We start from the raw sequence: 18327 nt of genomic DNA on the forward strand, positions 1-18327 counted from the left end.
GAACTGTGTCTCTAAAGATTCTCTATACCCTTTTTTTTATTTTTTTGGAATTCCCAAAACAAACGAGATAATTAACTTTATTTCTTTCGTGATATCTCATTTTATAATATTTCGGAAGAATTAATCAGGTATCTTATTTTTATAATTATTAGAAATAAATCGGAATTAAAGGATAAGGGATATGTAAATATATACCATACGATAAAAAAAAACGGCCTCAGAGGTGGTTTGGAAATGAATATCGATGTCATTTGTACGTAAACAAATAGACGCCGTTTTTTTTCGCTCATACCGTATAAGAAAAAAAATTTAATAAAGCAAACGCATTTATTAATACATGTATATAGATTTACATGGTATGAAGAAATTCGCATTATGATCTCTGAAGGTCCCACCAATGCTTGGTTAAAGTGGCGAGTACGACCACTTAGCAGTCACACCTATAATAATTTAATAAAATATGAATATAATAAACAAACTTATTTCTTTTAGATTTTTTAAAAGCGAGTTATATGTGTTAAGTGGTTTTTGATTATTTTAGGCTAAATTTTTTAGACATATTATTTTAGACCAAATTGTCTGCCCACTCAAACGTCTTCAAAATTATAATGTAGGAAATTCTTAATATGTTTTAATTGGGAATACTTTTAGAAAGTTTCATTTTCACCAAACAAAACTACGTATGTATAATAAATTGCAGTATAATCAACTATAATGCATGATATATACTAGGGGCGTCAAAACTAGATGTTGGATTTTTCTCGATTATTTCGAACAGAACTCCAATTTTTTCTCAAAAATTTTTCCAACTTTGTTTTGAAAAATAATTTTAAATCTATAATCGATGTATATACAGTAATGTCCTCTTTTAGAATACATAATTATTTTCAGCTGCATCGATAAAATAAATCATATTTACTGATGCCAAGTAAAAAATAATTAGAAAATTATTTTAAACATCTAATTCTTAATTTTTGTCGCTGATAAATAGATACATCACTTTTGTCGACAAACCTACTAATAAAAATTGCGTAAAAAATCATGTTTATTCGCAAAGAGACAATTGAAAACAATTTAATAACTATTAATTTGGGATATAGATCTTAATAAAACAAAAGTTGCATAAAAGCTTTGTTGATTTATGATATAAAATACAGTGTTTCATTTGAAATAGCAAAGAAAAATATAATATCTAGTTTTGACTCATCCTGTATATAATAAACAATTTAGTCTATTTTAATATAATTATATGAATTATATAATTATTAATTATTAACTTAAATTAGTTCCAGTAAAAACGTCGATATTACCTATTTTTAACTTAACTTAGAAAGAGGGCTTTAAATATATATTTTATTATATAAACAATAAAATTCAATCCAAAAAGGGTCAAAATATATTCTTTGGTCAAAATGAACTCTATACGACTACGACATTATGGTATTTTTTGGAATGACAATTTAATAACAAATCCACCAAGCAAAAATACAAAATATAGCCTTTCTTTTCACAAACTCATAACCTTTGCTCATAACAATATAAACAATATTTTACGTTATCAAGTTATTAAGAAAAATTCTCGGAAAAATTATAAAATACACAATATATCTGACAATTCCAAAAAAGCAGAGTGAGAAATGAAACAATTTATAGCATAAAATCAGTATTTTTTTAAACTTTTAAGCAAACTGGGCATTATCGTTTAATCTATCTATCAATCTATCAAATGTTTATTATTAAACTTATCTCAGACTCTATAACATTTTTCCCAAGAGTGATTTAAAACAAATTTATATCAATTTAGAAATAAATATGAACAGTATTTACTTACCTGTAAAACAGATGCTTTTTGCTTAATTAAATATGTTGGAAAATATTATCCAGTAGGTACAAATACACAACACTTAAACACAACAAAATAAACTAATAAAATAATAGTTTCTAATCCAAATTTCACAAATACTGTTTATGTTTCTTCGCGAGGGACGAAAAAACTGAATTTTTTAATTACTCAGATATGCATTAAGGTATATTTCAATTCAAAAGCTTATAAATATTTATTTTTATAAGACATAACCTAAACGAAACGAAATTACAAGTCGAGAAAGATCTTTTGTTGATCTTTGTTGATCTGCCGAATTTAGAAGCGAATATAACTTTTTTTCCTTTTTTCTTGTCACAGTTGAAACAAACAAGGATAAAGCTATTTTCGTAAAACATGGGTGAAACGTGCTAATAAGTGGCCCAATAGATGTGACCTCGCGCCCTTCCATTTTTGAACGATGGGCGGGTTTAACGGATTCCCCTCAAAGAAAATCGTAGGGGAATACAAAAATTCAGAACGGGCAAGGCGCCACCTAGAAGACGGGCTTGTACTAAGCCCTCATTGTACATCTATTTATACATAATCAAGGCTTCAATCAATGTCACCCGTTTTTTATATATAGATAGATGAACCATAAAGCTAGCAGTGCTTCAAGAACTTACTTTTGAATTTGGTTTAAAAGCAAAAAATACAATTTTTATTAGTAGTTAACACTAATTATAGAATGTAGAATGTTTAGGGGGGGAGTGAGTACAAATCTATTGTATGTCTCCTTTTCTTGAGTTATAACTCATCATACAGACTCAGATCAAAAGTCAGTGTTTGAGACGGCTCCGCCGAGGCCAGCTCTCCATCCTCGACATCAGCCGTACCAAAGTTCATGGCACGAACGGTCGCCGTCTCGGCGTACTTAGTGATAAGGTGTTCTGATGTTTCTCCATTTTCTCCACAGAATCTGCATTCGCCGTTGTCCCTCAGCTTCAGCCTACTGAGGGAGACAGTGTCTTGTTAGAAGCCCCGTGACAATCCGAAGATTGTTTTTTTGTTGGACTCCCATTCCAGGTTACGAATGGAGTCTTCCAGGTTCCTCAGTTCCGCCTTTAGTTGCTTTCCGCTTGGAAAACAGAACAGTTCTGGTCCAGTTAGTGGAGTGTTTGCTCCTTTTCTGGCTAGATTATTTGTTTTTTCATTGCCTTTTATCATTTGGTGAGCGGGCACCCAGAGTAGGAGGATTTTATTTTCTTTGTCTAACTTCGAATTGATGGTTACTGAGTTGATCGCATTTAGTGCTGCTTGACTATCGGATAATATGGCTATTTCCTGTTTTCGATTGTTCCTATCTAAGATAAGAGCACTAATCATAACAGAAACAATAAGTATTGAAAAATTTTACAAAATGATAAATAGTGTGTGGTTCTGGAAAACTTTATTATACTTTGTCCAAAGGATGAGCCTGTAAGAAACTAGTGAAAAATGGAGTTTTTACCCGTTAGAAAAACATGTTCAAAGAAATCAGTGTACACTTTTCACTATTACGGGTAAGTAATAGTAATATTGTATTGTTTTAGTGAATATCAAAAGTTTAGTAATCAAAAGTCTGGTTCTGTTATTCTATTTATTTCTGAAAGAGATCTTGACAGATTGATATTTCCATAAATGAAAGAACCATTCTAATAAGAAGGTGTTTTTCAAAGTTATACACTCTTGGTATGTCATCAACTGGGAGTTTAGTTGTTTAGTGTTCATTATTAGAATGGTCACAGATTCCGTCAGTGACCATTCTAATAATGAATAATGTCTGTAATTCCGTAATTAATGTAGGAAACAACTTGGCCTGAAAATAATATTTTGTGCAAATTAATAGACAATTTTAATATATAATTAAAAAACTGATAGAACGGAATTAGGAAACACGATTTAATATTAATTAACTAGGCTTAATCCGCATCAAGACTTCCTAATGTTAGTCAATATATGTATGTGGAATATGTGTCGTAATTTTTCTTATTTTATGTAGTTTTATATTCTATTTGTTCATTTTCAACATATAATCCATAAACTTGTATCTAACTAAATAAAAATATATTTTTTTTTAAACTATAATGTATTATATATAACTATAAGTTCATTTTATATGCTATTTTATTCAACAGTCCATTTTATAAAAAAGTGAACAAAAAGCACACAATGAAATTAAAAGTAAACATATCTTTGTTGATGTCGGTGCCATCCAATACACTCCGTCTGGCATACAGCATCGAGTGTTTTTATGGGCAGGTAAAATGATAACATTTTACAACGCTGACTAGTATATCATGGGAAACTGGTGCAGATTTTTAAAATTAGACTTTAAATCTAATGAATATTTTATTACCTATTTGGTCCAGTGTGGTGTATGTTTACCTAACAGTTTACATAAATCATGGATTCTTTTCCGTTAGGTTAGGTTAGGTTACTCGTATGTAAATCTCTGCAGTCAAAACTAGAAAACTTATTGTACTTTGTAGTACCTATAACAACCCAGGCTCGTTCAACAAAGTTGAATAATTAATGTTTTGGACAACTCTATAACAAAGAATTAAAACTAGGAAACCTAGGACTAAGGAACCATCTTCAAGGAGTAACTTAGGAAATAAAGGAACCATTAACGTTATGTTAAAAATATTTTTTATTGTGACTTACTTCGGATGCGCTCGACAGAAGCAATATTAGGAAAATTTGAGGGGAATAGGTTATGTAAATCAAACGCTAAATTTGTAAAAATCCCTACTTATTTTATTAAATAAAATGAAAGGAGTGCCGTAATCTGCCTGGAATTCACAAGTAAAAAAGCACGGCAGAGAAAACCTTGATTACTATTATAAGGAATCCCAGGTTCTGAACTTTACTAAAAGAGAAATAATAATACAAAAACTGTCCTCATAACAAGCTGTGAGGTTTAGCACACTTAAAACATTCACAACTGAAGAGGTTTTGTTAGTTAGCAGGTCCCACCTGCAGGATCTGAAGTCCCTGGATTTAAGAGGCTACTCAGCTATAGTTCGTATTTGGTACCAATATCTTTAGACTATGAGTTATACCATTCTTTTGTTTTGACTGTTCATTTGTGTGCTAAGATATACGTCCAGGCACGGTTGGAAAATATTAGAACACTCAACCAGACCCATTATTGTCACACTAAGTCATACTGAACCAAAACATCGGCACGAATGGACAGTAAACGGTTGTCTTTATATTTATTTTTAAACTAGATATTATTCACAACATAAATCGAATCCATTAAACACATACACATGTTATACAATGTCTTTGTCAGATTAAATAAATAAGGAAAAGCTTGAGCACATAATATTTCAACAGGAAAATAAAATAGATGCTTTAGTTAACACTAGTTTAATGAGGAAACATTTCCTTTACCTTTAATAACATTCTTTGCCACAATAACCGAAATAACATCAATGCGTCTCGAATGGTAGTCTAAAAGTTATTACCTAACACTTATCATCTCTGTTCGTTGCCTGATTTCCCTCTCCCTAGTTTACGAATAATATTTTAAAAATCAATAATTTTATTTATTAATAAGACACTCTTATTAATGAATACTTTAAATTTAAAGAAATATGTTTATTTTTGTATAGGCGGTTCCTCTCAACTTTATTAAAATAAACTGTGTGTTTATGTTCGTTCCTGTCTATTTGGTAATGCTACGCACAGTGTATTACTAGTAATAAATCTGCAAAGAAAAAAATACAGATCACTCACTTTCAGTTCTACAAATTTCGAAACAAGGTAATAACTACTACTACGTTGATTGTATTGTATGATCCAAGCATCCTTAACCTCGTGTTTGATGTGATGTCTTTGGGTATGTGAGACCACTTATAAATTTAACTTGATCGTATTTGATCTAACAACCTTATTGGAGACCTGCTAAATATTTGTCACATTTTGCCATTCCATTATGCAACTTCTTCCCCTAGAGAAACATATTTCTATGCTCATCTCTTATAAATTATACAAATAAATTTGGGTACATAAATATTAAAAAAAGATAAAAATAATTTATTTCAAATATTTGAAGCAAAGTGGGTGAACTAATAATAAATCTAATAAATAAGAAATGTATGTGGAATAATAAATTATGGATATGATCTGCGTCAAGTCTTCGTTCTTTATTTATTAAGTTGATAAAATATTAAAATATTTATCTAGTCGATACTATCGTATATAAATCGAAAAATTGATCTGTTTCCTTATCCATGTAATTATTTGTGCAAATCGAATGTAATGTTTTCGTAGTAAATTATTCTAATCGCCATTTGATATTGATATATGCCATAAAATATAAATAACTGGTATTATTAGAGAGGTTGTATTTCCAGACAAAGGCAGTATACTTTATGAAGACAGAAAAAATTGTATTAGAAAATTAATTTGTTTTTTAAATAACTTTTGAACTAACTAGCTAAATCAGGTCTGAATATAAAATTTTTGATCGTACTATATATGCATAACATATACAATCTTAGGGATTAAATCTGAAATTAATAGTAACACAAACTGGATATTGCAAAACTGGTCCATATTAATACAAATATACACTCAATGACCTGAGTGGCTATATCTTCCATGCCATGCTGCAAGATCATGCAAATATTATAATTAAACCGCAGACTAACTCTGGCAAGTCTTAGTATGAACGCCTACATTTGTGGCTATAGCTTTAACCTACTACAACTTTATCCGGCATCCGGCAACCTGTAGCTCAATTCATCCATCCGGCTGCATACGTAAATGAGAGAAAATCATTCTCTATATATGTGTAATAGCCGTGTTATAGTGGGGTTATTTTACAGAATCTTTGATTCACAGTAAGAGACTATAATATTATAACAAATAATTACAGTACGTCTGCTGGATCTGTGTCTATGAAAGGAATGCGGACAAAAAATATTTAAATAAACAGCAATATATTTTATACGTCGACTTGACGAGTACGTTACCGCAAATCGCTCCGCCCACTCATTTTATTGGCTACATGCAAATTTGTCGAATTTTTATTGATGGGACGCGTCGTCTAATTTTTTACGAAAAACATCGAGAGAATATCGTTTCCCCTCTCACGGATACCCCGTAGTTACAAAACGGACAGACGTAGTGTACATTAGTTACATAAATTTAGTTACATAAATGTTTTTAAATAAATGTTAGGGTTAGGTTAGGTTAGGTTAGCTACGGCCCGGCACACAGCGGCATCCAAGGCAACCAAAAAGCCGATGAGTTAGCTAGGCAAGGATCGTCGGCATCCTATCTTGGTCCAGAGCCAGTACTGGAAATACTCAAATGTATGGCCCATAGTGCACTAAAACTCTGGATCAGGAAAAAGCAGAATGTCCACTGGAGAAACAGACAGGGGAACAGGCACAGCAAGGGCTTTATCCAAGGACCTATAGCTCTAAAACCGCTAAAAAGAACTGCTAATGCTTAGCAGGACTAAAGTGCGGATTATAACAGGCCTCTTGACAGGATACATGGCTGTCAAGTGTTACCTGAACAAACTCAACCTGTGTCAAGGAAGTCTTTGCTGCAGACTCTGCGATAAAGATATGTTACTGCGAGGATCTGGATCGCAAGCGACACTTTTTATTTGGGAAAACTAGGCTAGGCTAGGAGGGACTATGGTCCCATCCTATCAAGGACCTGCATAAGTTAGTGCAGGGCACAGGGATAGGAGAAAAGGTGCAGATATAGAAAGGGGACAAACACAATAGACCTCACAGGTTGCAATGATTCCGGCAGAGGACGGCCCCTTGTTATTAAAAAAAAATGTTTGGTGGCGTCCATTGAGGAAATTAAGAGAGTGGGGGTAAAGTTGAATCTCACTAAATCCTACGTGGAGAGATGACTTACTGGAGAAACCTGAAGGTTTAGGTATAGGAACATGACATATCGCTGAAAAGCAATATAATTTGTGTTTCGATGTTTTAAATAATATACATAGGCTTGAATTTAAAATAAGAATGATTTTATAACAAACAAATAAATGTTTTTTTTTTGGTCTCCCTGTTTTATATCCAATCGGTTGATTTAGGCAGATCGAACATGTCGACTTTCCTTAACCGCAAAATCAAACACTAAATTACCACAGTACACCAAAACACTTTTACTTAAACTACATTTTACGTAAACTTATACTTTTGTTTTGATAAAATTTTATCATCTGTTGATGATTAGTAAACATGGTTAGCGAAACGTATAGAAAAAAGTAAAAGTGTTTTGATGTATTGTGGTAATTTAGTGTTTTATTTTGCTGTTGTAACACCAAAGGTTCCAACTCCTGTAATTTCCTTAAACTAGAAACTTTGCGACTAGAAATTTTATGCTTTATTGCAATTTTTATAATCACTGTAATTTTGACTTTAATATATTGATATGATTTCTATTATTATAGTTTATATATCAATAAATACATTAATGAGACTACAATTGGCAATAGTTTAATAATATTCTCTTTTATATATTTCAGGTGTCTACATTTTACAATAACAATGTGGGTTTATTTTAATTACAACAATCATTTGAGCTATATTTTAATCAATAATTAATTATGAAATTTAACGCCGTGTCTAAACTTAATTCAGCGTCTATTATTTGCAATTAAAAGTAAATATTGCATAAAATTCATAAATATCTTTTCATATATTTTGATAATTAAAACAAAATAAATTATCAGTTTTTGAAATAGAGAGCGGAAGAAACTAATACAATAAAAAATAACTATTAAAATATTTAGTGAATATAATAATATGAGAGATAAAGAATACCTGAAAACATTATAATAGATTTAAAGAAAAATTCTTTATTTGTAACTTTAAAATTGTAACGCATTAGTTATTCTTCTGTTTCGCTTATTCCTCCATCTTTGGTCCATATATTTATAGTTTGATCTTTACTTTGAAGTTTTCTTACCGACCAAGTGCTGTCTACATCTACTGTTATGACCTCGGTGTCATCGGAATTGTGAAGATAGTGCTGTATTCCAGTTTTGGGAGATCGCTAATGTACAGAACGTAAACCTGTCCGAGATGTAACTGGCGATACCGCCGTCGCTAGTCATATCAACCCACAGAACACACTAAAGAAGAACGCTAACTCCCATGCATTTTTTAGTTTCAAAACGGTTTCAAATTTGTAAAGAAATCTGTAATCTGTATATTGAAGTGGCGCCATCTAGCCACCCAGGAAAGTAACAAATGTGGCGGCAAATTTAAATAGATGCAATTTATTTTTAAGCAAGACGTATTTACTTGTTCGCCAGTTAGAGCCAATCAGATTTCTACAAAATAATGTGTAGTCATCTGATTGGTCCCAAGTTGGCAAACAAGTCAAATGGTAAAAAACAAGGATTTATATATAAAGGTTAAACCAGGTTAAACTATTGTAAAGTGTTAAATGGTTTGCTTATATCATTTTATGTGCATAAAAACCTACAATAAATAATTTATTTTAATTTACAGAAAATTATACCATGAAACATTTTACAAACAAATAAAACAAGAGATTAAAAAGTATAATATTTATTATAGTACCAGATTTAAGAACACATAACAAATATCGTTGGAATACAAGAGAAAGTGACGTCCATTAGAAACAATGTTTTATTTACATGTATTTTTTACATATGGACTTGAACAATTGTGTAATATCACATTGTGGAGTTTGTGTACAAAAATATGGAGTTGATCATTTTTTTTTGTAAAAATATATGGCGTTGTAAATATTACATTGTTAAAAAATAAAATTCATGAACATTTGGACTTGGTTAGGTTACCTCACTTTCTCGGATTATTAAATAAAATTGTTAGATAAATCAAAGACCTTTAACTTAAACCTTACCTTTAATAAAGATCTTAAAAATCAGTTCAAAAAAATTAAAAAATACAAAATCACGATTGTAAAATGAAGATTGCAAAAAACACAGCCAAACAACCAGAACATAGCGAAAAGCACATCTCCGTTCAATTGCAAAACACAACTGAAGAGGAAGGAGGAAGCCGGAAACGGAAAACAGATTTGACATACAGAACAATGACAGAACATAATTAATAGGCCTATTTAGGCAACTATAAAAACAATTTTGAAGGCAATTGTTAGGCAACTAGAAAAATTAAAATAAAAATACGCCATCTAGCGCCCCAGGAAATTACTACCCCAAAAACAGATCGTTCAAGGTCGTATATCTCAGTTGACTGGCCCTCTATCAACCTGTTCGTATTGTATTGTATTGACTAAAGGTGTACGTACACTGAATCGGTACCAGTCCGGCGAGAAACGGCGAAGGCGGTGACTCGACTATCGTTGATAGGTAGAGGTAGGAATCTGGCCTCTACAGGCCGAAATGTTTTAGTGGACGCCGGCGCCGTCTATATGTACGATGGTCGCAGTCGCTTTTGCTGGTCGGTCCGATCCGATGCAGTGCGCGCCCTCCTTAAGAGTGGATCCTATGGGACCCTCCACTGCGGCCGCGAGGGCCTATTGTGGCTCTGTTTCTACAAGCATGAACAAATTTCGAGTGGTTTTTATCCTAAATATTACTTGTATCGAATTAATTAAATTAAATTAGTTAATTAATAATTTTATTTTATTTTATTAAATTAATTATTAATTTAATTTAATTTAATAATTAGTTAATTAATAATTTTATTTTATTTTATTAAATTAATTTAATTTAATTTAATTAATTCGATACAAGTAATTGATTCGATACATTCTTTTTAATTGACACACATGTTTACGAACACTGAAAGGCAATGAAACAATAACCTTAAATTATAGTTTTGATCAATTGATCATAGATGGCGCAATATTAGTTTTCCATATTTAAGTTGGTAAAGAAATATTATTTTATTGAAAAAAGTATGGCTCTAGATCCTTTTTTAGTCCAAATCAAAAGGCGCAATTAAAATTTCCTGTGAATGATAGAAAAATTTGATTATAAACTATGTGCGTAACTTTGACCACGAATAACTTTTAAAGGAATGTTTTTATGGAAAAAACCTAAGAGACCTTTTAAAGTAGAGCGTAAAATTTTGTATTAGAATGTGTCTTTTGTCGAAGCTGTAGGTTCATTTGCTTTGGAGATAAAAAAATTAAATGCAAAAGGTCAGAAAATCCCATGTTATTTAAATGGGAAAAGTATCATGATTTCGGCACGGTTTAAATTAAAAATTTAGAGGTTGTTTACATTGGATAATTTTTTTTAGACCAAAAACTAAAACTTAAGAGGGCGGCACCAAAAAAATATCAACTTGGGAAATAACGGACACTCTACTAAACACTGGAGGTTAAAAATGTTAAAATTGGCACATGTCGTGTGCAAAATGACACATGTCGTGCGCTAAATCCTTAGCACACAACAGTTTGCAAAACGCCAATTTCAGATCGAGTTTTCCGTGTGTCAAACTGCATTTTCTAGGCTAGTCGTAGAAAAAATACTTAAAAAGTCATCAAAACCGTTCAACTAGAACACAATTTATAAAAATTTAAAATACATCAAAATTTTAAGGTGCCCTTTTTTCGTACCGGTGCCGGTGCCGATGCCGGTGAGTGTATTAAGTATTTCAGGTAAGGCGGTAAGTCACTTTTAACAAAGGTAAGTCACATTTAAAAAATAAAATAAAAATGTAAAAGAACCAACTAAAATAAAACACATTTTAGAGTAAAAATTTAAAATTCCATTTGAAATTCTCAAAAAAAGTTTGCATTTTATTAAATGCGTTTTCTTGTATAAAACGAATTTCAAGTAGACTCAAATTTCTTTTGAATGTAGAGAATGAGAATTCCGTATAAAACGATAACAAAAGTGAAAATTAGAAGAAATTGTTTGTCACGTCCGACAGTGGATTTTCTCGAGTGCATCGTTCGAAATAGGGCGCTCACCAGAGACTACTAGTCTCTAGAAACAGTTGATATAATCAGCTTTAACTGAGTATTGTGTATTTACATTCAGAATCAGTGTACGTATTTTGTAATTTTTAAAGATACAATTTTTAGTATTGAAAATACTTCTAGCCGCGTTTATATGGGAGTTCAATAACCTGCCTAATCAGCTTGTCAACACGTAAGTCGATAGTTGAATAGAGCAAGGACGTTCGAGGGCCGAAATTAGGTCTTATTAGTGTGTGTGGGCCAACTATTTTATGGATACGGATGTTTAGTCTGGGAAAGCCGATATTATTATAAAAAAGAAACGCATGGGTTGTTAGGTACAGTTGGGCTATTTTAATCTAACTCTTTCCGTATGAGAAGCAAAGGGTAAATTATACGTGAAAGAGCGGAATAACATAAATAATAAATTTAGATTAATGCAATATCTTGGCGCGTAGGATAATGCGCACAATCGATGCATTAAAGGGAATAATTAATTAAATCATTAAGTTCCAAAACATATAATAATTCGGGTCTCATCGGATCTGATACATTTTGATTTTTTTTTACAAGTTTTTATCGTTTGAATATTGTTGTAAATAATTATTATTTAATTAGTGCTAACTTATCAAAGTTCACAACACGGCGAAATTTCAACAAAATCGGCCAACGGATCTCTGAGATATTAATAAAAAAGGTCTATTAAAAAACACATTGATACCCCTGTATCTTTAAAATTATACATTTACGGACACATGTTTATATGAACTTTTTATCTTAAAAACACCCAAAAAATCACCTCCTGCAGTTTGGCAAGATACTTAATTAACACCCTGTATTTAAAAATGGCTAGATAGTGATTTAGTAAGCTATGTATATTTTAATAGGAAAAAAATACATTTCATAAAAAATAAACAAACCCATAATACAAATACTATACACCAATTAATTAATTTTAAATGTATCTAAATATAGGCACTTTAATAATTGAAAAATGAACAGGAGCACTTCTTAAAATCACTTCATAGAGTATACAAAATATGCTAAAAATAATAATTCCAATAAAAAAACACAAATGGCACATTAAAATCTGCATTATCTGAAATCAAACTATAGAACGACTAATAAAATAATAGAGACAAGACGCCGGCATCTATAACGCGATGAGCAGTTTTTAATAATTATTCCGAGTTATTATTACTATTACATACTTGTTTTACAATTTATTCTAATGATGGTTATGGCATTCCTTCAAATAAATTTTGATTTAAGTATTGTTAATATAGCCATATTAATGATTTTAGCCCCTATGATTTCTAAAATAAATAATCAAGCGTGTTTTTATCAGAATTATTAAATGATTAAGTCAGTGGCGTAACTTCAAATAATGAGCTAAAACTTCAAATGTGAGCCCCCCCGCAAGATTTTTTTGGGGCCCTTATATTAAAAAAACATAACATAGCTTTATGTACAGCTGGTACCAAAAAAAATGAATACGACTCGATTTTTTTAGAATATTTGAGCAGTGTATATAATTAGGTGTCAAGTATTTTGACATGTTAAGGTTATTGTGACATTGTATAAAACAACTTTGCTTTTGACAAAGTAGCAAATAAATTTTTCAGAACGTCAGCATGACATGAGTAGAGAAATGGGGGACTGGTAGATATCATAGAATATACTGCCCGAAATAATAAAAATATGTTTTAAATCGTACTCAATTTTATTGGCACTAGCTGTACGTATATCAAGTCATTTAAAATATAAAAACAAAAAAAAACTTATTCCACATAAGAAAAAAAAAATAATAAAGGAACATAAAAAATAAATCAACACAACATTTTTGGAAATTGTAGGGGACGCTGTTCACATATACATATATGTATTTAGTAAATAAAATTGGGGGCCCCTCTACGTAGTACATCTTATTTTACGTTTCGTACACACGAAAATCGGTACCCAAGACCAGTAATGTCGGCCCTAGTATTTGCGAATGGCGATTAGCGATACGTTAGACTGCCAGAATGCTGACGTCACGAATGTCAAATTGCTTTCCAAACAAGGTTTAGTTCTTTTATATTTCTATTGAGGTCTTCCAAATGACGTCACAAGTTAATATAAAATGTAAAAAACAGTTGATTGCCGACCATCGTCGACTTTTGTGTCTGGTATTTTCAATACGCCTATGATGGTTGCGCATGTTGCAAAATCTGTGAATTTTTTGAAATAATCTACTTGAACGTCGTTTGATAATATTTGTACATAGTATGTATAAAATAATTCTTGATATACCTAGGAATTTTAGGTAAAAATATTTGTTATATTGATGAGCGAGACCGATCTTAGTTTTGCGCTCCTGGTCTTGGGTTTGCACAAAAAGCACGCGACCAAGACCAAGACCAAGCATGCAAGACATTTGCGGTCTTGCATTTTTTACACGTTTATAAAGAAATTACTAATTTGTTCAAAATGATTGCTTTAATTTATTACAAATAGTGACTTCCCGACTGCAAGAACGCCTTTTGCTCATCACTACTGTGATGTATCAACAGAGAATTGCAAAATCTACCTAATTCACTTATTTAACCTCTATAGAAGGGCGTTCTAATAATAATTCATCATTATCATTATGAAATGATTGAAACTAAATTCCTGTAAAAACTGAGCATTTAAATAGGCACTCGCATGTCATTGTTATCGAGGATGACAAAATCAAACTTCCGCAAAACTTCAAAGAAATAGTTATTAATGATAGAAGTTCGATACCAACATAATAATGAAACGCGTGTAACGTTACACAAGGCTTAGTTACACAAGTTTCATTAAAAAGTTCGTATCGAACGTTTATCATTCAAAATTTAATCTACGATGCGACACGAGGGACGATCCAAAGAGATTTGATTTAATTTAAAATATCAGAGATATCCTCATAAAAATTAAAATTCAAAATTATCAGGTGCACATATTAGTCGACGCCGCGCCGTGGTAACCGTGCTTGTTGATTGTTTCCATTTTGACTTTGACAACTCAATTATTGATGTTCAATTTTGTGTTAAACGTTCAGTTTTAGCAAAAAGCAAAAAATAATATTAATATGGGTGATTCTGATTCTGAAAGTGTCCCTTCGGATATTCAAGGCATTGCGCAAAACGTTGTCGATCACCTACTTTCTGAAAAATAGACAAACGTACGAGCAAGCCTATGTAAAACTTGAAGATTGGTGTAAAGGGTTGCTTGTTTCTTATTTTAAAATTTGCGTGTTATTATGACATCCAAATGACAATGTTAAATGTGTCATAATGACATTGTCGTAGATTAATATATAAAATTCTCCTGTCACAGTTTTAGTGGCCATACTCCTCCGGAACGGCTTAACCGATTTTGATGAAATTTTAAATGTATAATATTCAGCAGGCCTGAGAATAGGTTGTTATCTAACAAACCACATTCCATTTTTTTTGGAATTTTTTATGATGTGGCATTAAAAAACGTACAATCATAAATTTTCATCCTTCTACAACCCCTATTTTTTAATAGCGATATTAACAATTCAATCATTTTAAATTCCGTAAATAAAAATGACTGTTGTCCCATAAACATATTTTTATGGCAAAACAACGTTGCCCGTGTCAGCTAGTAGACTATATACAGGGTCGCTGTTATGTATGGAAGCTTGGAAACGGCCGATTATTAGGTAAAATCCTTGTTTATATATTCTTAAAGTTGTTCAACCGACTAGACAAAATGTGCTGCCAACTGGAGGACAAATCGTGAACCTTTCGGGGCGGAGTCAAAAATATCGATTATTTTCGTTATTTTCCTCAGAGTAATGTAATAATATAGCCTCGGGTTTCTGCGAACTTTAATAATGATCAGCTGATTAAGAAATTTAAACGAAAATTTTATTTTATTGTAAATTGTGGATTATTTTTGCCTGTTATTTTAAGAATTCTAAACCGTATTAACAAAGAAATTATTATTTGGATATGTTGGTACATTATTTATAATTTATGATAATGCTAATTGCTGTTAATTAATATTTACAAAAAAAGTTACATACCTATTTTAATTTGATTTAATGCAGGTTTATAAACGAATCATTTCATTCTTAGATTATTTTATTCTAAATTGAGTGCTTTACGAATTTTACGATACTTTTTTTGAAAACATAAAACTTTTTACATTTTTGATGCCAACTAATTGGTATGGTATTATTGGTATGGGAATTAGCCAAGAAAGAAAAGAATTGGCTATAACTTGTAATTTTTCGAAAAAAAAAAACATATTATACCTATATCGCTGAAAAGCTTAAAGAATGGCGCTTTTTATGAAGTCATGGCCAACTAGGATTCCATTAAAAAAAAAAAACATAATGTTTGTGTCATATGTCAAAATGACAGGCTTTAGAAAAAAAAACAGAAAACACAAACTCATTAGGTATGTGATTATCTACAACTTTTATCTGAAAACTTTTTGTCTAAAATACCGTATGATCGAATAAAAACGGCGTCAGCGATGGCTATGAAATGACGATCGATGATATTTCCCATATAATTTTACATATGAAATGACAACGATCTTCATTTCCTAGCCATTGTTGACGTCGTTTTTAATCGATCATACGGTAGATTATAATGGAATTAGACAAGTTTTAAAATAGCCAAAATTTGTTTTTTCGAAATATCTAGTAAGCCTTGAACTTCTCCGAAAAATCCGAAAGGCGCATATTTATGACCCCACAAAACTGCAATTCTTTCCCCATTTACAGCGTTTTCAGATGGAGCGGAGCGTCCGCGACGGACCGTCCGCGACTTCGAGCAAGTACCATGAGTTTATATGAACGATTTCACATGGGTCGCGTATGCTCCGTCCGGATGAGCTATATTGAAAAAACATACGCGCGGACGATCCGCGCGTACGGTCCGCTCCATGTGAAAGCGCTGTTAACCGACTCTCTATCTCCAGTAGTTTCCGAGATACCCATAGAGAACATCGTAGGAAACTCATCCTGTATAGTATTTAGAAACTAACTATTATTTTTATTTGACTAGATTAATTTGATTAATAAGACTGGATTAATTTAATTTAAAATAAATTTGATCAGATTTTTTTTTCGTATATTCTACTACCAGAAAACCAAAATTATATGATAACGCACTTTTCAACGAAGTTGAAGGAATATATAGCGTATCTATCACAATACTTAATAAAATTACTACAATTAGAAGAAAAACAAAAAGAAAAAATACCCAAATACCTTCACCTACTACTCATCTACAAAATAAACGAATATAATCTCTTATAAAAACACTACACAACTACTTCTTGTATTTTACACTGAAAAAATTATAAACTGACTAATTAATCAAACAAAAAGAAAAAATAACCAAATTATCCCTTCACGTACTACTTAACTACAAAATAAATAAACTATAAAAACACTACTAAACTATTGCTGGTATTCTACACTAAACATTTTAATTAAACTTAATAAAATTAATCTAATTTTACACTACAACCCCTACAACTATAAAGAAATAAGAACATTTTTTAAAACTAGAAGAAACAGAACTTCGATACGTGCAACCAGTATAATAGATCAAGCGGACAAAGAATATAAAATACTTTAAAAATGTGCATTCAGAAAAAAAAATATCTCGAAAATTATCTAAACAAACATTTTTTTTCTTATCAGTGAAAAGCATCGGCCTCGTCGGCCTTGCGGAATTTGTCGGGTATTTACAATGGTCGAATTGTATAATTACCAGCTTTTATAGCATATCTAATAGACAAAAAGTATCTGGTCGATTAGTAACCAATTGGCACGGTCCGAAAATTATCGATTTTTATTTTCTCTGTTTTTATTGGTCGCTTCAAAATTCAGAGTAACAAAAAATATTTTTCTGTAGTAAAAGACTGTGAAATACGCCCCGCCATCTGGTGCTTTACATCCATAAACGTCTTAGGTTGAGCTACTTTAAAAATTCATATACAAGGGTAAAATATAGGAGGTACCCCAAAAAGTTAAATACCAAAGTTTTTTAAATATCTATTATCGATATTTCGCCACTGCACTGCAAGAAAATCTACAAAATAAAATAATTATTTTTAATGACACAGGGCACAGATTAAATTTTAATAACGCCAAAATTATAATGGAAGAAGCGATAGCCTCTGAAAGAAAATTAAAAGAGGCTTTTTTAATTCAATCTAATAAAAATAAATGTATTGCTCATGCATCTGTAGATGTTAGTAATGTATGGCAATCGCTTCTTTGATTTTAAAGAACAATAGATACAACAAGATAAATAAACATAACATATGTAAAATTTAAAAATAATCATACAGAAAGTTTGGGGCTTTTTGGTTGTACCTTATTAAGTAATTCTTATCAGGTAGTAATTGTTAATTTTGAAGTTTAAATATCAAGTTAAAAATGTCATTTTAACAGAACGTCAACGATTTCTTGTAGACGTATCTGTTTTAAAAAAGTAAAGTGTTCTCGAATAGTTGAATTTAAATATTTTAAATAGTTTTTTTCTTTATTCTTTGTATTTTTTTGCTTCCGACGACGG

At 31.2% G+C, this 18327-nt stretch overlaps 1 long non-coding RNA gene across 1 annotated transcript; it reads right to left on the bottom strand.

Annotated features, from left to right (window-relative positions):
- Positions 1–313: 313 nt before the first annotated feature.
- LOC115877844 lies at positions 314–2408 on the bottom strand. Its single transcript, XR_004049415.1, has 2 exons — positions 1832–2408; positions 314–440 (listed from the first exon to the last, which is right to left on the bottom strand). It is a non-coding gene; the product is annotated as an uncharacterized LOC115877844 (long non-coding RNA).
- Positions 2409–18327: the final 15919 nt, after the last annotated feature.

Source organism: Sitophilus oryzae, unplaced genomic scaffold (genome assembly GCF_002938485.1).
Source record: "Sitophilus oryzae breed Bouriz unplaced genomic scaffold, Soryzae_2.0 scaffold_1499_pilon_pilon, whole genome shotgun sequence".
NCBI lineage: Eukaryota > Metazoa > Arthropoda > Insecta > Coleoptera > Curculionidae > Sitophilus > Sitophilus oryzae.